The sequence below is a fragment of the Pan troglodytes genome, chromosome X (genome assembly GCF_028858775.2).
Source record: "Pan troglodytes isolate AG18354 chromosome X, NHGRI_mPanTro3-v2.0_pri, whole genome shotgun sequence".
Classification (NCBI taxonomy): Eukaryota; Metazoa; Chordata; class Mammalia; order Primates; family Hominidae; genus Pan; species Pan troglodytes.
The window spans coordinates 104,917,046-104,937,722 of record NC_072421.2 but is presented as its reverse complement, the minus strand read 5'-3'; the positions used below and the strand labels follow the sequence as shown (position 1 = coordinate 104,937,722).

The window sequence follows — 20,677 nt, the reverse complement described above, 5'->3', positions numbered from 1 at the left end:
ATTCTGTCATCAAATTTGCCCGAGCAGTGAGCAAAGCCCCGCCTAAATCATCTAAGGGGGCGGGGGAGAGGACCCAGAGGAGCCCTGAGCAGCCGACGGGAGGGGCAGGAGCAGGGAAGGGGCTCTGACGTCGAAGCCATCGCCGTCACGATTTTACCACGGTCTACATTCTAACTCCGCATCTCTACTTAAAACAGTAAAACCCACTAGTCCTTGCTCCCCTCAACCTTGTTTCCCCCATCCACAATACATTATGCCTTATTTAACCTCAGGGGTGCCTTCATGACAAGCTGCTAAGGTTGAATTAGTCCTTTCACATGAAATACAAAAACAAACAAACAAAAAAACAAGCCATGAAATTGGGTAGACGCTGGCATGTTTGCTTGGGCACGGCCAAGTCTTGTTGAGGTCTCCCCGGGTAGAGCAAGATCCCTTTGCTCAGCGGAAACAGCAAAGGCTTCCCGAAAAGCCTCTCTTAGCTCCCAAGAAGCTGGCAGCTGGGTTCCCCCTGCTTCTCCTGCAGTGAGCTTCATGGGCAAGGAAGGCGAGGGAGGGGCAGGGCCTCCAAGCTGAGGGCCTCTGTGGCTGAACTGGCACACTATCCCGGGTCCTCTAGGCCCAGGTGGAGTTCGCCATTTACCCCGGTCTCCAGCTGGGAAAACTCACTTGGTGCTTCGCTCTGAGTCAGCATAGAATCCCCCACCCTCCACTTCGAGAGGGGCGCCCCCAAGGGAGCCTTGCGCTTATAGCAGTTTCTCCGAAGGCAGGAGTCCAGAGACTGCCCCGCCCTCCGTAAGAGCTGCAGGATGCTAAGACCACCCGGTGGACTCCAGGGTTTTGCACCTGGACCAAGATGCCAAGGGGAGGGGCAGGTCTAGCAGAATTCGGCGTTTGCTGTCATCTGGGGCTCTTTAGTTGCAGCTGCAAGGGTGGAGGTGCCACCTGCTTCTGGGGGAAGGTGTCAAACATTTGCCCCTGCAGTGGTTTCAGTGTGTGTGTATGGGGGTGTGGTGTGTGTGTGCAGGAAACCCAACAGCTCGAGCGTGGAGGGTATGACTACCAGAGTTGGGCACGCTTTTTGCCAGAATGGGGTTCTTAAGGGCTCTGGTGGATGTGTCTACAGTAGCTGCGTGTGACGGGGGGTTGCTGGGTGTGTATTGGGGGGAAGCAGCAGGTACTGGATCTGCAGTAATGTGCAGTTGTCATGTAGTTTCTCAAGACCACTCTGAGAAAACACACACACACTCACATACACACTCTCCAACCTCCAAAGCACTAGGCTGGGGAGTAGAGGAGTGTGTATGTGTGTGCATGTTTTAGCAGCGCTGGGGGGAGGTGCATGTATCTGTATATGTGTTTGAGCTTTATTAGCATCTTGGTGGGAGGGGGCAAGTGTAGCTCGCGCTCTCTCTCTCTCTCTCTCTCTCTCTCTGTGTGTGTGTGTGTGTGTGTGTGTGTGTGTGTGTGTGGTCTTTGCATGGGGCTGACTGTGTGGCTGAGCGCCGGGTATGTTGTGCGGCTGTGTGTGCGTGTGTGTGCGCCTCCGTGTCCGCTTGTGAACATGGCCCCGGGAACCACGCACATGCTTCAGACAGCTGTTTCTGGCAGCCCCTGGGCTCGGGCTTCGCCGGGCACCCCGGCTAAGTGGCCACCTCCTAGCAGCCAGGCCCCGTGTCTCGCCAGCTCTCCCAACTGTGCCCACAGCCCAGGCGCGCACACAAAGGCTCCATAATGAACGCGCTGCACTCCCCTGCGCTCGACTCCTCACCCCGCACCCGCGGAGGCCAAACGAGCCCGCCAAGCCAGAGACTCGCCGGGGCAGTGGGCACGCAACGGGCCGTTACCCCGCCCGCCCAAACTCCGGGCGGCCAGACGTTCGGCGCCCCCCGCCCTGCCCCCGGCTCCCGGGGGCGCCCAAGCGCCAGTCGCCCCCCAGCCGGCCCGGGGCGGAACGCTCCCGCCGCGACCCACCCCCGGTTGGGCTGAGACAGCGGGCGCGCCCCCCTGAAGGCAGCGCGCCTCTTACCTTCCTCCCCCTCCTCTTCCTCCTCCTCTTCCTCCTCCTCCTCCTCCTCCGCCTCCTCAGCGGCGCGGCAGCGGCGGCGCAGCGGCGGCGGCGGCGGCGGCGGCGGCGGCGGCAGCGGGACTAGGGCACCCGTGCCCCCGAGCCCGGCATGGGCTTGGGGCTCAGTGGCGCCGGGCGGCGGGGCGGGCAGAGGTTGGCAGGGCGGCAGCAGCTGGCCCGGGACGCGGGGAGCTGGCGCGCAGGCGGCGGGCTGCGGGCAGGATGGCAGCAGCGCGCGCGGGCTCCTCGGGCGGGCTTCATGGCTGCGCCGCGGGCGGCACCATCGCCGTGGCTCGCTCGTCGCTCTCTCGCTCCAGGAGTGCGGCAGGCTGCGAGGTGACGGATGGCGGCGAGGCGGCCGGACGGCCGAGGAGGGGAGGGGAGAAGGGGCGGGGGGAGGGGGAGGGGGAGGAAAGAGGGGAGTGCAGAATGAGGGGCCTCTCCGGCGCCTCCCGACCCTCGAGTGCTGGCGTCGATTTCCCCGAATGGGAAAGCGGCTTAAAGGCGCAGTTCCTGGCTCGGGTCACTACTAAAAATAAGCAAAAAATTGACAATTGGGGAAAGAATCTCCCAAGAACAACCCAGCAACCCAGCCACCCAGCCTGGCGCTGCCTCACTTCTTGAATCTGACCGTTACGGCCGGACTCTGCCGGGAACTGCTGGCTGCCGAGAGGGCAAGCCAATTTCCAAAGTGAACCCGGGAAAGGGGGGCGGGGAGTGAACTGCGGAGAAGGGGCAGCAGGAACGCTTGCTTCAGAGACTCCGTTCCCTGGCCCCTGACCTTGCTTCTCGCCCCTTGTTTGCTCGCCTTCTGCTGGGGATGCCCTCCCTGCAGCTCCCCTCCTGGTCACCATCGCAAACATCCACACGCACCTTGAGTTTCGGCTCGGGCTCCTGCTCTCAGCGCCTCGCCCCAGCACTGGAGTGTGAGCGGCTTCGAGCCCAGGCCCAACGCCAGGAGCCCACCTCAGTAAGGGAGCGATCTGCCAGCTGGCAAAGGTCTGCTTAGAAAATGCGATTGGTTTGGTGAAAAGGGAAAAAGGTTAAGGTGTGTGTGCATGTGTGTTCACCAGCAGATGGAGGGAGGGTCCTGGCCACACACACACACCCGGAAGGAGAGCAGCTAGGCACACAGCACAGTGCCTGATGAATGATCTCAGGACGTTTTTTAGAGACATGCTGTGAATACTAAACATGCAGCAGCCGAGATTCAAGAGAAGCTCTTGGTCTCCCAGCGGGCTCCAGACCCCTTCAGAGGAGTTTTGAGGGCCAAGAAAAAAGGCCACTCTTCCTTCCCCCAAAAGGGCAGCCTCAATGGGGACCCAGAGAGACTGGGAAGCTAGACAGTGGGTCTGGGTGGTGAAGTTAAGGCCAGGGAAGAGAGAAGCAGGAGGAAGCAGTGGAGTTGAGGAGCTCCTGGTGATGCCAAATACATGGTGAATTTCCGGGTGTCAGAAGCACCTCGGAGAGACAGTTAAACATTGGCACATTTGGGCCTTGTGAGTTCTAAGGTGAAAAGTCAGCCCTCCTCGATTTCCTCTGTGTTCCTGAACTCTAAAGGAGGCTGTTGGCACAAAGGGATCCATTCTAGTTGGAATATTTCCTCACTTTCGGTTCTTTTCAAGCACTTGGTTAAAGCTTCAGAAGAGGCTGGAGGGCTACTGAGGGGCAATTGTGGGACAAGGGCTGTTCTCCTAGGCTGCACGGAATTTCCAGGATACAGAGGAGAGCTCCGGGCACAGGGCTCCGTGGCTTCCCACAGATGGGCTCAGCAGTGGAGTAGCTGACTAGCAGATTTGGCCATCCGTCCACTGAGCACACTTTTGCTTTCTTCCTGGCACTTCCCACCTTGAAAAAAGGATGGAAATTCCCTGCATCTGGATGGGAGTAGCCTAAGCTGGTAAACCAAGCTGATGGAATTATTAAAAGCGGATGACAAGTGAAAGTGAAGACATGCAGGGAGAGAAACACACAACATTCCCTGCAAATGCACAGTCAGAGCCCAACCTGAGAAGATGCTCTGAGGAACACAGCACACACAAAGGGACACACATGGAGTCAGTCACATGTGGGGCCACAGACACACTGAGCTAGTGCAAAAAAAAAAAAAAAGGCTAGCCAGAAAAGTGACTCAGACTTTATTTCTAATCCTTCTGAAGGAAAGAGATGAAGAGAAACAGGGAAGAATTGGCCTCCCATCTCCAGGGACTGGAGAGGGAGCCAGGAACCAGCTGTCCAGTATGAATAATAATATTTCCAGCCAGACTGTCCCTGGCAGATTTTCTTGGGGTGGTGTCTCAGGAGGTGGGATCCCCTCCAGGGTCTCCTGAGCCTCACCTAGTTCAGTCTTTATTAATATTAATAACACAGGTCCCAACAAATTGGTTTGTATCAGTTATTACAATAAAACTCATGGGTTAAGAACTAAAATAAATGCCTCTCACGAATCTGATTGGCCCTCCTCTGCTGCTTTCTGGGCTCACTCAAAGCACATGCTCAGGCTCCATTCAAGCTGCTTTGTGGTAAACAAAATAAAGAAGGGGTGGTGAAGCAGGAAAGAGTATTGAGAGGAACTGTGTCACTGGACAAATGCACATCTGAGGGCTCCTGGGTGACCAGTGAGGCACTGTCTGGTTTAGGATAGCGATTAGGTGCATGGCTTTCAGAATCTGCTTCTTACTAGTGATGTGATCTCAGGTAGCTCACTTAACCTCTTTAAGCCTTACCTGTGAGATGAAGACGATGGCAGAATCTACCTTATGGAGTTATTGGAAGTGTTGAATGAGATAACAGATATAAAAGGTCTCAGTAAATGTTAGCTGTCGGTCTTTCTCAAAACCAATTTGCCTCCTAGTCATCTATTTAAAGGTTCCTTTTTCTGTTCATATTCTGCCTAATTCTAGTCTGAAGTGATGCAGCATTTGCATTGTTTCTTGCTCTCGATTAAAGTGAGTTCTCAGGACTTGATGAACACTAGCTTGTTTCACTTCCAAGGAGAGAGAACTCTCACCCCAGAAAATCATGTAGCTGGGATTTTCTTGTTCTTATTTTTGTTGTTTGACAAGTTGTGTGTACTTCCCATGTCCAATAGAAATGATGGAGATGGGGTACAGAGAGAGCATGGTGAAGATTCTTCAGTGTTCTTAACCCTGTACCAAAATGCAGCAAAATAAACACTTTCATGCAAAAGGGAGACCCTGGATCCAGTTGCACTGAAATTTGGTGAGGGCCCCTGGGGCAAGAGTTCAGTCTCTTCAAATCTGAGGACAATTTGATGACAAATGAAGACGTTCCAGCCAGAAGTCTATTTCCCATTGAAACCAATAAATTGAGATGAACATAATAAGTGACTGTTTTTCTTCCCTGCATACTGAGAGTGAATGGAGGCAGCCTGGCTTCACTAGCACTTTGCTCTGAAATCAGCACTTAATAACCAGGCAACCAACTCGCCATTAACTGAGAATCCACGGATGAATAGACAGAGAGTATCCTGGCCTCTAGTAATAATAGTAATACTGACTACCATTTATTGATCCAACACTTAACTGTGAGCTAGGCATGCTGCTACCACTCCTAGGAAAAGGACAGCAGTTCTTCATCTCAGGGGTACAATTAGTTCAACTCTGCTGGTAGGACCTCCAGCCAGCCCTGAGAGCATTACATGTATTAACTCATTTCAGGATCACCACAACCCTCTTACCAGGTAACATCATTATTCTTATTTTACAGAAGAGGAAGCCAAGACTCATGTAGCAGTAAGTAGTGGAACCTGGATTCCAACCACATGATAATTCATAATAATAATTATTGTTGCTTTTATTTATCACTTTATGGGCCAGGCACTGTGATGGCATTTTACATGCGTTATCAAATTTAATCCTCACAATAAACCCAAGAGGGTAGGCTCACAGAGGCTGCTAAGTAATTTCTATAAGGTCACACAACTAGTAGAACCTAATCTAGGATTTGAACCCATGCTTGTTTGACTGCAGAGTGATAGTATTTCCAAAAAGGCCATGACTCCAAGACTTCAGCTGAGATTACACAGAGAGACAGGTTACTAGCCTTTCTCGCAGACACATTACTAAACTGCCTGCCTCTGCTGGGGCAGCCCGCCCACTCATTAGCACCCAGGAAAGATAAATGCCTGAAGGGCAGGGTGTCATCAATGGCTGGAGTATGAGCTGCATCTGCCTAAGGCAGCAAGGGGACTCTGCAGGTTGCTAAGCTGGCCCTGGGATGATAGAACGGGGATGATATCATCAGAAAGGTCAAGGAGGGAACCCACTTTATAATTTTGCAACCTCCAACCCTTTAATTTCCATCTTGCCTTCCAGCAAGACACCCAGTCACCCCAAAGCATCTAGGGCCAACCAGGGCTCTGGTGTTTGGTATATGGTGGGTGAAGGAAAAGGGAGAGAAGCCTCCTGAGCTACTGAGCTATTGGGGAAACTGGGAGCTAGCAGGAACGCTGGGTGACAGAGAATCCCTGTGGAAAATGTGGAAGAAAAGGACCATTTCAAAAGATTTGTCACTAGGAGAAGGAAGGACAAAAGGCTGGGAAATTATGCTAAGAGGGCTTTTAAGTGGCCCTTTGTGTGCTAGCTGAGCCTGCCTACCTGGTTTGGGCTGGAAGACACTGAAGGGCCAGGCATGGAACAACCCTGGGCTGATGAGCTGCAAAGTGCCAGCCAACCCCTTCGCGAAGCTGGCTGGCAGGCAACCTCTCCCCTCAAATGCAGCTGCTGGGCAGGGCTCACTGCCTGCCAGGTTCGTGTGTCTCAGCTAGCTCCCCGCTTCCCTGTCAAAATTCATCCCTTCCCAGACCCTCAAACTTGCTGGAAAAGTGCCCAGTCATGGGAGGGGGATCCTTGGGTCAAAACTGGGGTTCATACTACCATGGTGCCCCAGTGACAAGAATGAGGTCACTCAATTCCTGGCTCCTCTCTGGGGACTGGGGTCATGCAGCCACTACTTACATTAATAAAGCCCAGGTCTCTTTAAAACAGCCCAGGGAAGCTGGCTGTTTTGATTCCTAGCCTTCCTTGCTTCTGCCCATTTCACTTACTTAAGTATTGGGTTGACAAGATTTCCTTCCAGCATACAGAGATGCACCTCCCTTCAATAAGCCCTTTGATTCCTAGATCTTCTCTGAGTGCCCTTCCTTGGACAGCACCTCAGGCTTTGGGTATTTTCTGAAAGCAATTTCTGCCCCCCATCAAAATTTATCCATCCCTAGTCTTAGTCTTAGATAATCTGATAAATGAATCTATACTAAGGTAAACACAGATGGTAATTGGCAATACTTCTCAACCTTTAAAATGAACACACACACACACACACACACCGAGAGAGAGAGAGAGAGAGAGAGAGAGAGAGAGAATCCCTAAACATAGAATAAAGTGAGAATCTGGAAGTGAAAGCCATCATGGCCAAAGGCATAAAATTTTTTTGAAGCTCACATTTTATTTTGAAAACACGAGAACTTTCACATTTTACTCTGTAGTATACTTGTGTTTGATTTACCATGAAAGTACCGCATGTCTCTAAAATCCTTGCATGAATTGAAGCTCGAAAAAGATGCACTGTGTTGATCTTGTGGCTCTATGTACCTCCTAGAAGGTAGAGAGACCCCCATTTGAGAAGTGCTGAATGAATGCCCAGAACCTGTTTGTCTTTTGGCCCACTATCTCTATTGAAGACAGAAGTGAGCAGAATGAATGACTAGAATCATTTGGAGTGCTGGGGTGTGGGGGCATGGTGGGTGAGCCTGTCTTCTTCTCAGGCTCCATTTCCCCCCACAGGAATTACAGCAGAGCCAGCCACACCCCTAGATCATAGAAGGTGCATGCAGCCACATACTTGGTGTGATACCAGCCTTCCCCTTACTCAAATTCACCTGCCCTCCAGCTGTGTTTGCTGGAAATTCTCCTTTGGGTTAAAGCCCAATCTCCAGAAGGTCCCGGTAAATTGCACATGTTATCTGGAATGGACAGCACATTAAGTCATTAGCACCCATTAATGCACTCACCTGAATAAATCTATCAGATTGCCTGTCACCTCTCACAGGAGGGTAGAGCGGCAAAGGAATGAAATACTGACCAGGGACGTTTTCCTGGGATGCCGTGGGGTGAGGTGGGAGAGCTTGAGTGCAACATTTCCCCACCTATGGGCCTTGACCCAGCTGCATCAGAATCCTGGGGATCTGGGAATTCTTTCTACCTGGGGAGCTGTAGAAAGGCTGATTCCTGGGCCCCACCCTAGAGCCCAGGACTCTATTTTTTTTAACAAGCCCCTTGGGTCTAGGTTGCATCTGCAACGAAGCACAGCTGAAGCAGGCCTGAGAAGAGGAATGCTACTCCAGAGGGCATGGGGCCCAGTACTAAGAGGACTTTGTGGGGGCAATCCACCTCAATTCTGACCCTGTTCTGGAGCTTCCTTTTTTCTTTCTTCCTCTTCTTTTGTTGCTTCTTTTTTATTTTTATTTTTTGTCTTTCTCTAGAGAGCTTCCAAGGTGCTGCCTTCTCCTTGCCCACCTCCATTGTGCAGAGGGAGCCCCACAGAGGGAAGGCCTGTGGCTCTGGAAAGCCTTGGAGTGGAAACTGAGTTGACAGACTCCAGGGAATCGCCCATGGCTTCCTTGAATGCCTTCCTGCTGTCCCCCCTGCTGGCATCTTAGGCATGTTTGCCCTCCTGGAGTTAGGAAGCAAAATACCAATTTAAATTGATGCTGACAGAGCCTGTCAGATGCCAAGTGCTTGCTGCGGTTGCCACCAGTACAGCTATTCCTCATGAGGGAGTTCAGGCGTGTGCTTGGGACAGTGCTGCCAGGAGCCAGCCTCCTCCCCCTCCTCACCTGTCTGGGTGGGGCTGAGGATGGGGGGATATTTGCAGAAGAAAAACTGGATGGACAGGAAATGTAGCTAGGCTGGAGAGCAGAGGACTAGGTGCCTCTGATAGGCTCTCAATCCTGGGTAGGGCACTGTGTGATCATGGACACTTTACTTAACTTAACCTCTCCGCACTAAGGTCCCCCTGGGAAAAAAGAACATGAAGGAGAATTGAATGCCTGCCTATTCCTTTTACCGGGATGCAGACTTAAAGAAGGATGCTCCTGGAGCTTTTTGAGAAAAAGAAACAAACAAACAAACAAAAATTACCATGTAGAGACAAATGTCCCTTGAAAGACTGAGGAAGAAAGGGTGTTAAAAATCCATCCAAAGGCCCTGGGGGTCGCCACCAATTTGATAAATGAATTTTTGCTAATGTGCTAGTGAATGGTAATGGACCAATGAGTTAACCTCTGAACAGTTTACATTTTGTCCAAACCTATCTCAATATCTCTCTCTAAAGGCATGATTGGTAGTGGGGATGTTTGACTTGGAGGCAGAAAGCTGAGGAGTTTGAGGGTATGGTGGCCTTTCCTGGTTCACCAGGATAATCCCTTATAGGTACACCAAGTTTTACAGTTTAATTTGATCTTCACAATAACACTGAGAGGTAGGGCAGCTATAATTCCCATTTTATAGATAAGGAAGTTGAGGCTTAGATTGACTAAATGACTGTTCAAAAATCCCACAGGTAAGAAGCAACTGATTTTTTGATCAAGTGCTCTTCACTCTTTTCCATGCCTACTCCACCTGAGCAGAGTAAGGGGCTCAGAAATACCAGGCCTGGAAGAGATCAGCTGGCTTCTCCCGTTCTCTTTTTCTGTCTGTCATCAATTTCTCTTTTCTTCATTCTGTCTTTCCTAGACCCCATCTTCTGTTTCTCTGGCTGCCTTTCACCAGACAGGGAAGAAAAAAAATCAGCTTTGAAAGGAAAAGCAGGTGTGGTTTTATATGTCTCGGTGGGCTAAAGCAATAAATTCCAGAAAGGCCTGACAAGAATATTCTCACCACTGGACTGTCAGTAACTTCCTGTGTTTGACCTGGAATCAATTGATTAACCTTTCTGTCTGCAAGTTCTCATCTTTTCAACCTGCATAAACTTTGCCAGGCTCATGGCAGGGTTGGTGAGAGGGAAAGAGAGGGAGAGGAGAGCGGGTGGGAGATAGGGATGGCTAATGAATAACAAGAGCAGAAAAGCACTTTGCAACCATTCCTAAGTGCTGCATCGATATTTAATGTCATTCTTTGCCTCAAAAGCCATGGTTCAGAAATGGGAAGCATTCGTTAAGGCACTGCAGGCAGGTCCCTGGTTATCCAAGAAGCCTCCCATTTAGGGGGAATGCCTAATTATAGTGTCTTCTTTTCCTTATCTCTTTCTCTTGTTCATTAAGACCAAAGGACATTTGCTCAGGAAATCAGATCTTGGTTTCAGAAGATTTCAACTGCTCCCACAAATTGAATTTCCCACCTGGAGTCAAATTCTCTATTTATAACAAAGATATCATCTGCCCAGAAATCTGTCCTTGGTATGGGCCTAAGCTTGCTGAGATGTGCTGCGAATGATGACCAGCTCCTCGGGCTGGGTGGGCTTGAGGGAACTGAGGCTGTGGTCTCAGGGTATGGAGTCCAGACTGCACCTTTTGGAGAGATCATTGGGCCCCAGCCAGCTTTGTCATCTGAGACCTGGCCCCTGTCAGCACTTGGGCACATTTTCAATGGCTACAGCTGCAGCTGTTTTCTTAGTGACTGTAGTCTTAGGCCTGGTCTCCCCACTTCCACTTCCAGTCCACCATGCCTAGACAGATTGATCTTGCCAAAGCACAACTGGTACCATGACATTCTCCTGCTCAGGAGTCTCAGTGACTGCCCAATACCTGCAGCAGAAAATCCACATTCTTCTGCTAGTGTCCATCTCTCACTACTCCCTTCAGAGAACTGCTCACCCCAGCCAGGTATGGCTCCTCCTTCTTCCTTGCCCATACCCTACCTCCTGTATTTTGGTCTTACCGTTTCCCAGACCTATGTTGCTTTCCACCCTTTCTGCCTAGCCACATTGTGTCCCTCCCCTTAGGCTCCAGCCCCACCACCTGAGAAGATCCCTTCCTCCTAGGAATACTGAACACTTCTCACTGCACCGGTCATTTGGCACATAGCAGCGAGTGAGTTCCTTGTCACAGCGCTTACTTTCTTGGCTTGGATTGTCCTTTGTCCTTTTGTGGGTATAGCCCTGTCTCTCTACCTTTGTGGGCACAGGCCAAGCCTTAGGCCTCTTTTGATCTCCCAGAATGCCTGGCCCAGTGCTGGGCCCATGGTGGGGTGCTCAATGAAGGTACCTGGGCCCTGGCTAACTGCCCCTCCTCCCACAGATCCCCGCAGCTCTGCAGTCTCTGGTGGGTGCTTTGCTTTCAGCCTTCAGGGCCTCCTCCTCCCCATCCCCTTTTCTTGTCCTTCACTGGAAGCTGCTAGCATCACTCAGTAGCTTCTTCCTTTTATTAATCATTTTGATGGTTCTTCCCTGGACCCTCTTCAGTTTCTCTGAAATTAATAAATCTAGAGGCAGCCAAAAAAAAAAAAAACTGGGAAGTTGAAGAAGTTTGTCTTTCATACGACCCTCCCTCTTCTGTTTGCTCAGTGTCTGCTATTGAGGCAGACAGCCCTCATTTTCACTTCCTGTTCCCTGAGAGTAAACTTCACTAAAAACAGGCGTGTAAATGTCCTTTTTATAATTTACAAATATATATAGCCTAGCAAGAAGCTAGGAGTTTCTTAACCCTGCGTAGCCAGAAGCTGGGACAAAATGGTTGTTCTAAGATAGACAGAAATGCGTTTCCTGGGTCTTAAAGGAGTCTGGTGGGAATGTGTCCTTAGGGAAGGAAGAACCTTTCTCTGTTCTGGGAGGGATCACTTTCAGTTACATGTTCACTCATGGGCCTTGATGGCCCATTAAGGTATTCAAGTACAACTACTTCAGCCTGGCCTGGAAAATTTTCTCTTTAATCAGAAGATGGGGATGTTCTAGCTGGAGGAGGGGCTGCATCATTGTTTGGTTGAGGAAAAAGAGCTGATATTTACTGAGCCTTTATCAGGTGCGAGGAAGGGATCATGCCCCACAGGTTACATCAAAGATCTGAACAACTCTATGAGGTGTTTTTATCCTCAATTGTAGATGAGGAAACTGAGGCACAGAGAAGCAAAACTTGCCTAAGGGTCCCACTGGTAAGTGGCAGAGTTGGGATTCAAGCCCAGGTCTCTCTGTTGCCAAAGCCTGTGAATTTCATCACCTCTCTATTCTGCCCTGACAAAACTGCCTTTGCAGAGCAAGTATATAAACAAGGGCTACCCTTTGACTACCTTCTCTATGCCCTCAAGGCATGTTTTCAACCTACTACCTGCAACTTATCTCTTCATCATAGTCTTAACAACTACAATATGCCCCACACCCTGCTCAAATCACCTTTACTTATCTAGTACAGAAGCATTACAGGCCAATGGATGACAGCACAGAATCTGGAGCCAGACTACCTTAGTTCAAATCTAGACTCTGACATATAGCTTTGTGACACTGGGCAAGTTGCTTAATCGCTCTGTGCCTCAGTTTCCTCATCTACAAATTAGGGCTAAAATAATACCTCACAGAATTGCTAAGAGAATTAAATGAAATAGCAGATGTGTTGGGCTTAGCACAATACTTGGTACCTAGTGAGGTCTCAGCAAATGCTCTGTATCATAATTCTCCCATCTTTTGCCCTTTCTTACCTAGGGTTTCCAGAGGCCTTATGCCATCCTTGGATTATCAAGGATTCCTGTCCATGGCATCCTTTTCAGGCTTGTTGCTGTACTGTCCTCCTTTGAATATCAGCCTTCTCACCTCAAACTTCATGCTGAGTCCAACCCCTTCTCCAACTATTAACCCTTAAAAAAAATCCTAACGTCATCAAAATTAAAAACTTTTGTGTATCAAAGGACACTATTCACAGTGAAAAGGCAGCCCATGGAATGGGAGAAAATATTTGCAAATCATATGCCTGATAAAGAATTGATATTCAGAATATATAAAGAACTTTTACAACTCAACAACAAAAAAAGCAACTCAATTAAAAAACGGGGAAGGGATTTTAATAGATATTTCTCCAAAGAAGATATATAAATGGGCAATGAGCACATGAAAAGATGTTCAACATCACTGATCATTAGAGAAATGCAAGTCAAAACCACACAATGTACCACTTCACACCCATTAAGGTGGCTATTATGAAAAAAACAAAAACAAAAACAGAAAATAACAAGTGTTGGCAAGAGTGTGAAGAAATTGGAACCCTCACATATACTGCTGGTGGGAAGGTTAAATGGTACAGCTGTTATGTATATTTTACCAGAATTTTTTTTAAAAAACAATCCTTTAAATTCCTCAACCCTGTGATGCTGTTAGGCACTGAGGAGGAAATAGTAAACAGAACAGACAAGGTTACTGCTCTCAGGGGTCTTGTATTTTAGAGGAGAGGGAGAGACAAACTGTATTCAACAATTGAATGAATATTTTCAGATAGTGATAAGTGCTATGAAGAAAACAGAGCGGTGATGGGGGAAGTTACTTTAGATTAAATAGTCAAGAAATGCTTCTCCGAGGAAGTGACATTGTGACATTGACCTTAATTCTGAATGAAAAGGAGCCAGTCATATGAGGACCTGGGGGAAGGACATTCTAGGTAGAAGGGACAGCTAGTGCAAAGGCCCTGAGGCTTAAACTAGCTTAGTGCAAACCAAGAACCTAAAAAAGTCCAGTGAATGTGGAGATTAGTTTGGAGAAATAGGCAGAGGCCAGATCCTGGAAGTCCTTACATGATGAGGGTTTGGATTCCAATCTAAATCCACAGAAAGCCATTAAGCAAGGGAGCAACATGATCTGAATGACTGCTTTAAATAAATTAATAGCATCTGTGTGGAGGATGAATCCAGGTGAGAGGTGATACTGGCTTAATGATGGCAGCAGTGGAGATAGAAGTGGATAGATTCTGGATATATTTGGGAGTTTGACAGGCCCTGCTATTGGATTGGATGTAAGAAGTGAGGTGAAAGGATGACACTTAGGTTCTTCCTGAGCAACTGGATACGTGGTGGCACCACTTACTAAAGTTGAGGAAAAAAGTGGGAGGACTAATTTAGAGGGCAGAAGTTACAAGTTTTGTCTTGGCCATGTTAAGTATGAAATGCCTATGAGACCTCCAAGAGGCAATGCCAAGTTAGCCAGTCAGATACCATCATCATCATCACCATCATCATCATCATCATCTATTTATTGATGCTTACTGTGTACCAAATACTGTCCCTAATGCTCTACATATACTCAATCACTTAATTTTCACAATGACCTTGTAAAATCTGGTATTATTACCCTCTCACTTTACAGAAGAGGAAACTGAGGCAAAACAGTCAAACAACTGACATGGTAAGTGATGGAATCAGGATTTGAACTCCAGACCCTGTGCCAGAATGCCATAAGTTTAGAGCTCAAAGGGCAGGTGAAGGCTAGAAATATAAATTTGGGTGTGTTCATCTTATTAATGCTATTTAGAGTTATTGGGCTGAAATAAATTATCTTGGAAAGGAGTGAGTGAAAAAGAGATTTAGGGTTGAGCCTGAGAGCATCTCAAATATTTGGAGGATGAATAAAGGAAAAAGAGTCAGCAAAGCAGACAGAGAAAGCACAACGCAGGAGGCAAGCCACGAAAATGTGGTATCATGACAGCCTAAAAAGGAGAGTGTCCCAGGCCAACTGTGTCCAGTGCTCCTGAAAGGGCCTGTATGCTGAGGACAGAAACATAACCATATTGGTATGACCAATGTTAAATGAAAGGAAGGGTAGTTTACTAATGTTTACATATCAAGACTTATATAATACATGGCTCCTTCCCTTCCCTTTCTTTTTTTCCTTCCTTCCCTCTTTCATTCACCGATTCAAATATACTGAGGTCCACTTCTGTACTAGTATCTCTGAAAGGTGACCAAAAGGTTCAGATCTAGAATCTCACGGTTTCCTACTCAGTATTTGCTTTGGAAGGGATTTCAGAACCAGTTTCAGGTTGCAAGAGAATTCAGTCACGCCTGACCCCAAAGAAGGATTTTGGTGGGACAAGACAGCCTTAGGGTGTTGCTAATTTGTTGAAGGTAAGGAAATTGGCACCGATTTTCCTCAGCAGCTTGGGCCTCCTTCCTGGGAACACAGCCTCAGGAGCATTGTATTTTCCACTCTGCTGGACATTTCTTCACAGTAAGCCATAAACAACTACTACCAAGCCTTTCTCAATACATGAAGATTTTCCAGGGAACAAACACGCTCTATACATAATTTTTTACAGTGAAGACCCAGAGTCCAGTTTTGTCTTGCTCAGGGATTCCCTGATTCTGGACTCTTAGTTCACTCTGATCTATTCCTGGTCACTATCCAGCTCTTAGAAAAGTATGTTCTGTTTCTAGGAACATCGACCTCTCATCCAGGCTGAACTTTACTTGAGTAATCAGTAGGTCGAGACCTCTGCCTTCCAGGTCTCACAGAGACCTATCAATACTTTGTTTTGCTCTCCCTTTATCCTTTACTTAGCTCCCACCAAAAATAGGGGGGGTTATCTTTCATCTGCTTGTAGAATGAGGACCAGTTGGCTACATTCAGGGCCAAAGGGACCTGTCCTCAAGACCGGTTATACTGTAGTTACATTTGTGTGCATATACAGTCCCCATGATTTAGCATAGATATGCCCACTGTACTCCAAGCTAGGGCAGAAGGATGGTATTTTAAAAGGAGTCAGCTCACTAAATTCTTGAAGTGAAACTAATTTCGATTATATATACACATATATGTGTATATGCATATTCACACACATATATAACAATACATATGCAAAACTATATATAAAATAATATATACATAAACGATATATCTCTATATATGCTCACATATAGACATAGATCTATTTATGTATTTCTACTTACACAGATATACATATATAGATATAGATAACTTAAAAAAAGATAACTATAGCTCTATTTATAGATCTATGTATAAGAGGAATGGAGAGCTACCCCCCAAGACATACAATGCCTCATAACCTCCTCCTAGAGCCAGCTTTTCTAGTGGACAAGTGATTTGAAATCATCTTTGTATCTCTCTCAGCGTATGGCCTACTACCACATACAAACACACACACACACACTAATAGTAGATCCTTACTGGATATATGTTGAATTTATTAGAATTAAATGTGCAGGCTTTGATGTCTGACATTGCTAATATCTATAGGACTAAGTTGTGATTCTAGTTCAATGTGATCTTTACTAAGTTGCTTTATCTTTCTGGATCCAACTTTTGATAATCTGTAAAAAGAGCAAATTAAACTAGATTATTTATAAAAGACCTTTCCAATTCTGATAATCAGTGATTACCTGGGAGAAATGATGAATACTACAGGGTGGGAAGGGTGTATGGGTGAGAAGGGAGGATAAAGAGAGGTAAGTTAACAGGTACAAACATATAGTTAGATAAAAGGTGTAAGTTCTATCATTTGACAGCAGAGTAGAGTGACTGTTGTTAACAACAATGAATTTCATATTTCAAAGTAGCTAGAAGAGAGGATTTGAATTGTTCCCAAAACATAGAAATGATAAATATTCAATGTGATGGACACCTCAAATATCCTGGCTTGATCATTACACATTTTATGCATATGACACAGTATCCCACATGCCCCATAAATATGTAAAATATGTATCAGAAAATACAAAAATAATTAAAAAATGATTACCTGGGTATGGGACATACAAGAGATGGAAAAGATCAAAAGGAAACCCATTTTTTTTTTTTTTTTTTTTGAGACATCTGTCGCCCAGGCTGGAGTGCAGTGGCGCAATCGGCTCACTGCAAGCTCCGCCTCCCGGGTTCACGCCATTCTCCTGCCTCAGCCTCACAAGAAGCTGGGACTACAGGCGCCTGCCACCACACTCGGCTAATTTTTTTGGATTTTTAGTAAAGACGGGGTTTCACCGTGTTAGCCAGGATGGTCTCCATCTCCTGACCGCATGATCCACCCGCCTCAGCCTCCCAAAATGCTGGGATTAAAGACGTGAGCCAACGTGCCCAGCCGGAAATCTCTTCTTTTAAGAACATTTAGCACTGAAAGGCTTGCAACGTCTGGAGAAGGATGGGAGAAGTTCGTTGGGGAGAGGAGGAACAAGTATCTGAAACTAGAGAAGCAGGGGTGTGCAAGAGGGAAAGAAAGACTTTTCATTCCAAATAATAGCTAATATTACTGAACCCTAACTAGGTGCCAGGCTCATTACAATCTCATTTAATCCTCACAACAGATCTATGAGTTAAGTACTATTGTCATTCTCATTATAGAGATGAAAAACTGGCACAGAAAGGTAAGTAAACTGCACAAGGGTGCATAGCTGGCAAACAAGAGTTGGGCTGTGAACCCTGGCAGTGTGACCCCAGAGCATGTACCCTTAAGCACTACTCTACTGCCTCCAGAGATCGGAGAGGAAGAATTTATAGAATATGGATTCCATTTGGGTACTTGATGACCAACTCAGAGAAAAGGAAGCCAGGCCAAGTGTAGGAACTTGGAAGAAACCAGTTAGAAGTTAGGAAGAAATGAAGTTAGGCTCTGAATCAATTGCATATACTAACATTGTCCAACTAAGAGACTCCTCACAGCCCACAGTGAAGTAGTTACTGCTGCTCTCGAGATGTGGGAGGGCCAAGGAATCCAGGGAACTGTGTTCTAAGGGCTGAGGCAAACCTGCCCTTGAACCACCAAGAGTAGTAGTGAAGACACTCAAGCTGTCTGCCCGGCAGCAAGCTGTGTGCTGCCACCAGTTTTTTTCAATCACTGTGAAAGCAGGAACACCATGTCCTGCCTTTGTCCTAGGCCCTGAGAAGTGAGCCCAGCACAGGAGGGGCATTTTTCATGCTTTCTACTCCAAGCCCTCCCCACTTAAGAGAAATGGCCTCAGTGTTCATTTCTCCTCTTACAATTCCCCGTCTTTCTGTGACCTGAATGAATCTGCCAGTTGACCCAGCAGCTCCTGCCTTTTTTCAGTTTACTTGGAAGTCTCCCGATGAGAGCCAAAGACTGAGCTACATGCAGCGGTAGTTCAAAATGGATCAAACAAACCCCTGTCTTTGAGTTACTCGTTCTAGAAAGATTCTGAGTGACTGCAGTTGCCTATTGACAATTCACCCGGCCACAGGAATCTGGCCACAGAGAGGTTCCAGTACCTGGTAGACAAAGCTGAAAGACAGTTTGTTGTCTTCCTAGAAAGAGGGAGGCACAATTACAGGTGCTAGGTTTCTAGGCCTGCTAAGCAAGGACTTCTCCCTGTGAGCCATCTTGACTCTAACCCACTTCCTCCAGTGGTGGCGTCGTAATTCCTCATTGGCTTTTTTCCATGCTTCCCTCTTTTTGGTTCCCCTCATTGGAAGAATGTTCTCTCACACTTGGACACAGGAAGGGGAACATCACACACCGGGGTCTGTCATGGGGTGGGGGGAGCGGGGAGGGATAGCATTAGGAGAGTTACCTAATGTAAATGACGAGTTAATGGGTGCAGCACACCAACATGGCGCATGTATACATAGGTAATAAACCTGCACATTGTGCACATGCACCCTAGAACTTAAAGTATAATAATAATAATAAAAATTTTTAAAAAAAGAAGAATGTTCTCTCCAGGAAGCCCTAGACAGCCCAAGGGGTCCAATGGGGTTGTCTGAACCTTGAAATCTCCCTGTCTATGACTCTTCAGGGATCATGTGTGAGGCTATGGCCAGGAGGGAGCGGCCTCACAGATCACCTTTCCTCATTTAATCAGGAAGCAAACAGGTCTGCCCATACCATTCACTCCAGCATACCCAAGGTTCTTATGGAAGTGTCTCTAGAAGATATGACAGCCCAATTCCTCTGCTCCAAGCCCCAGGCTCTCTTGTTCTGACCACAAGATAATCTTCAGCTTTGCTATCAAGCAGTTTCCAGAGACCTCTTCAGAACTGCCCATGGAGGACCACAAAAATCAGCTGCATCTACTGGACCTGCCTGTACTTGCTGGCAGACACAAGCCCAGGCAGACTGAGAGAAGCCTCTTTAGCTTGTGTGGAAATGCCAACAGCCTATATCTCCCAGGGCTAAGAGGTGCCTTTGCTATTCCCTCTTCCTTTTACTCCCTGCAAAATGCCCACTTGAAGGCACTCTTTAATATTCTTTTAAAGAGGATTTCAATGCTGGAAGAATAACCTGATTTGCCCCAGCTCATGCCCTCACCAGGGAAGGTTTAGAACACTTTCTGGGGTACTATTCGGCTGTAGTGCCTTTCTCTGCTCATGGCCATCCCTGCTCTTACCGTTTTGGAGGACACTGCCTTTCCATAACAGAACATCTTCTATCTCAACTGCCGGTTGGTCCTAGAAGAAGCTTGGAGAGGCCTTTGAATAAGAAGTTCCCGGAGTGCTATGCATGGTGTGATCCTGGTTCCTGGGCTACATTCTATGCCAGGCACTGGGGACAGAGTGGCGACGAAGACAGACTCTGTTCTTGTCCTTGCGGAGCTTACAGTCTAATGGGAGAAAAAGACATTAACTGAATCATCAGACATATAACTAAAATAATTACAGATTGTGATGAGAACAAGGAAGGATACAAATGATGCTCAAGTAGAGACTGACAGGGGTGAGAGAAGATGACTTTTTTTTTTAATTGAAATGACACATGAACCTGGTTAAAAAAATCAAACGGTACAGAAAAACTTACAATGAAGAGCAAAACCCTTTCTGCCACCCCATCCACCTTCAGACCCACAAAGCTGCCATTTTTAATCTTTCTCTTTTAATTCTTCTGACGATTGACCTCTAGTTCACTAAATAATATGCCTCTGCTCTCTTCCTTGATTTATCAACTTGAGATACTTATCTATTGAATTTCTACTATGATAGATGAGAGGGCAGTACTCAATAACATACCCACTTCCACTCCTTCACACCCCCAATAGAGTTATGGAATATTGTTGTTCTACTACTAATTACTTTTAGAACATTGAATAATGTATCTGAAATCTTATATATTATACCATAAACTATAGATAGCATCTCTTGACTCCCCATTTTTATCAGATGGAGCTATTCAAGTCCATATGCTTCCCTCCACCTCTTCTCCCCTTCTACTTTCATTTTCTGTCAAATGTTTAATTACTTCTACATTGTCAAAGCTGATAGTATTTACATTTTCTTCTATAACTATGAATACATCTCCCATGCTTTGTTTATAGGTAGATTCTAAAAGTTGACAGCCAATAAATCATGTTTACATTATTGTGACTTTGCCAATATAATTCACTACAGAGAGGAATGTATTATGATTTGCATGGGCCCAAGGAACTTTGGCCTTCCTGCACCCTTCCTTCATTAAACAAACTGTATTTTATGACTGCATTAGTATAAAGATAAGTATATTAATATTATGTGCTGAAACATCTTTGACCTAAAAATCCATTTTTACTTCTGACTTTAAAATAAATTAAAACATTTTCACATTCTCAAACTTCATATAATGGAATCATATGTAGGTAACCTTTTGTGCATGACTTCTTTAAATTAGTGTAATTTTTATAATCTTTTAAAATAGCTTTACTGAGGTGTAAATGACCTACAATAAACTGCACGTGTTAAAGGTGTACA

General features: G+C 46.6%; 1 protein-coding gene across 2 annotated transcripts in view; it reads right to left on the bottom strand.

The window, feature by feature from the left end:
* FRMPD3 (FERM and PDZ domain containing 3) overlaps positions 1–2,123 on the bottom strand; it is a 154,248-nt gene extending 152,125 nt beyond the window's left edge. For both annotated transcript variants that reach the window (XM_063804765.1, XM_054676467.2), the window contains exon 1: positions 2,027–2,123. The gene's annotated coding sequence lies outside the window, so the exon portion shown is untranslated. The remainder of the gene's footprint in view (positions 1–2,026) is intronic.
* Positions 2,124–20,677: the final 18,554 nt, after the last annotated feature.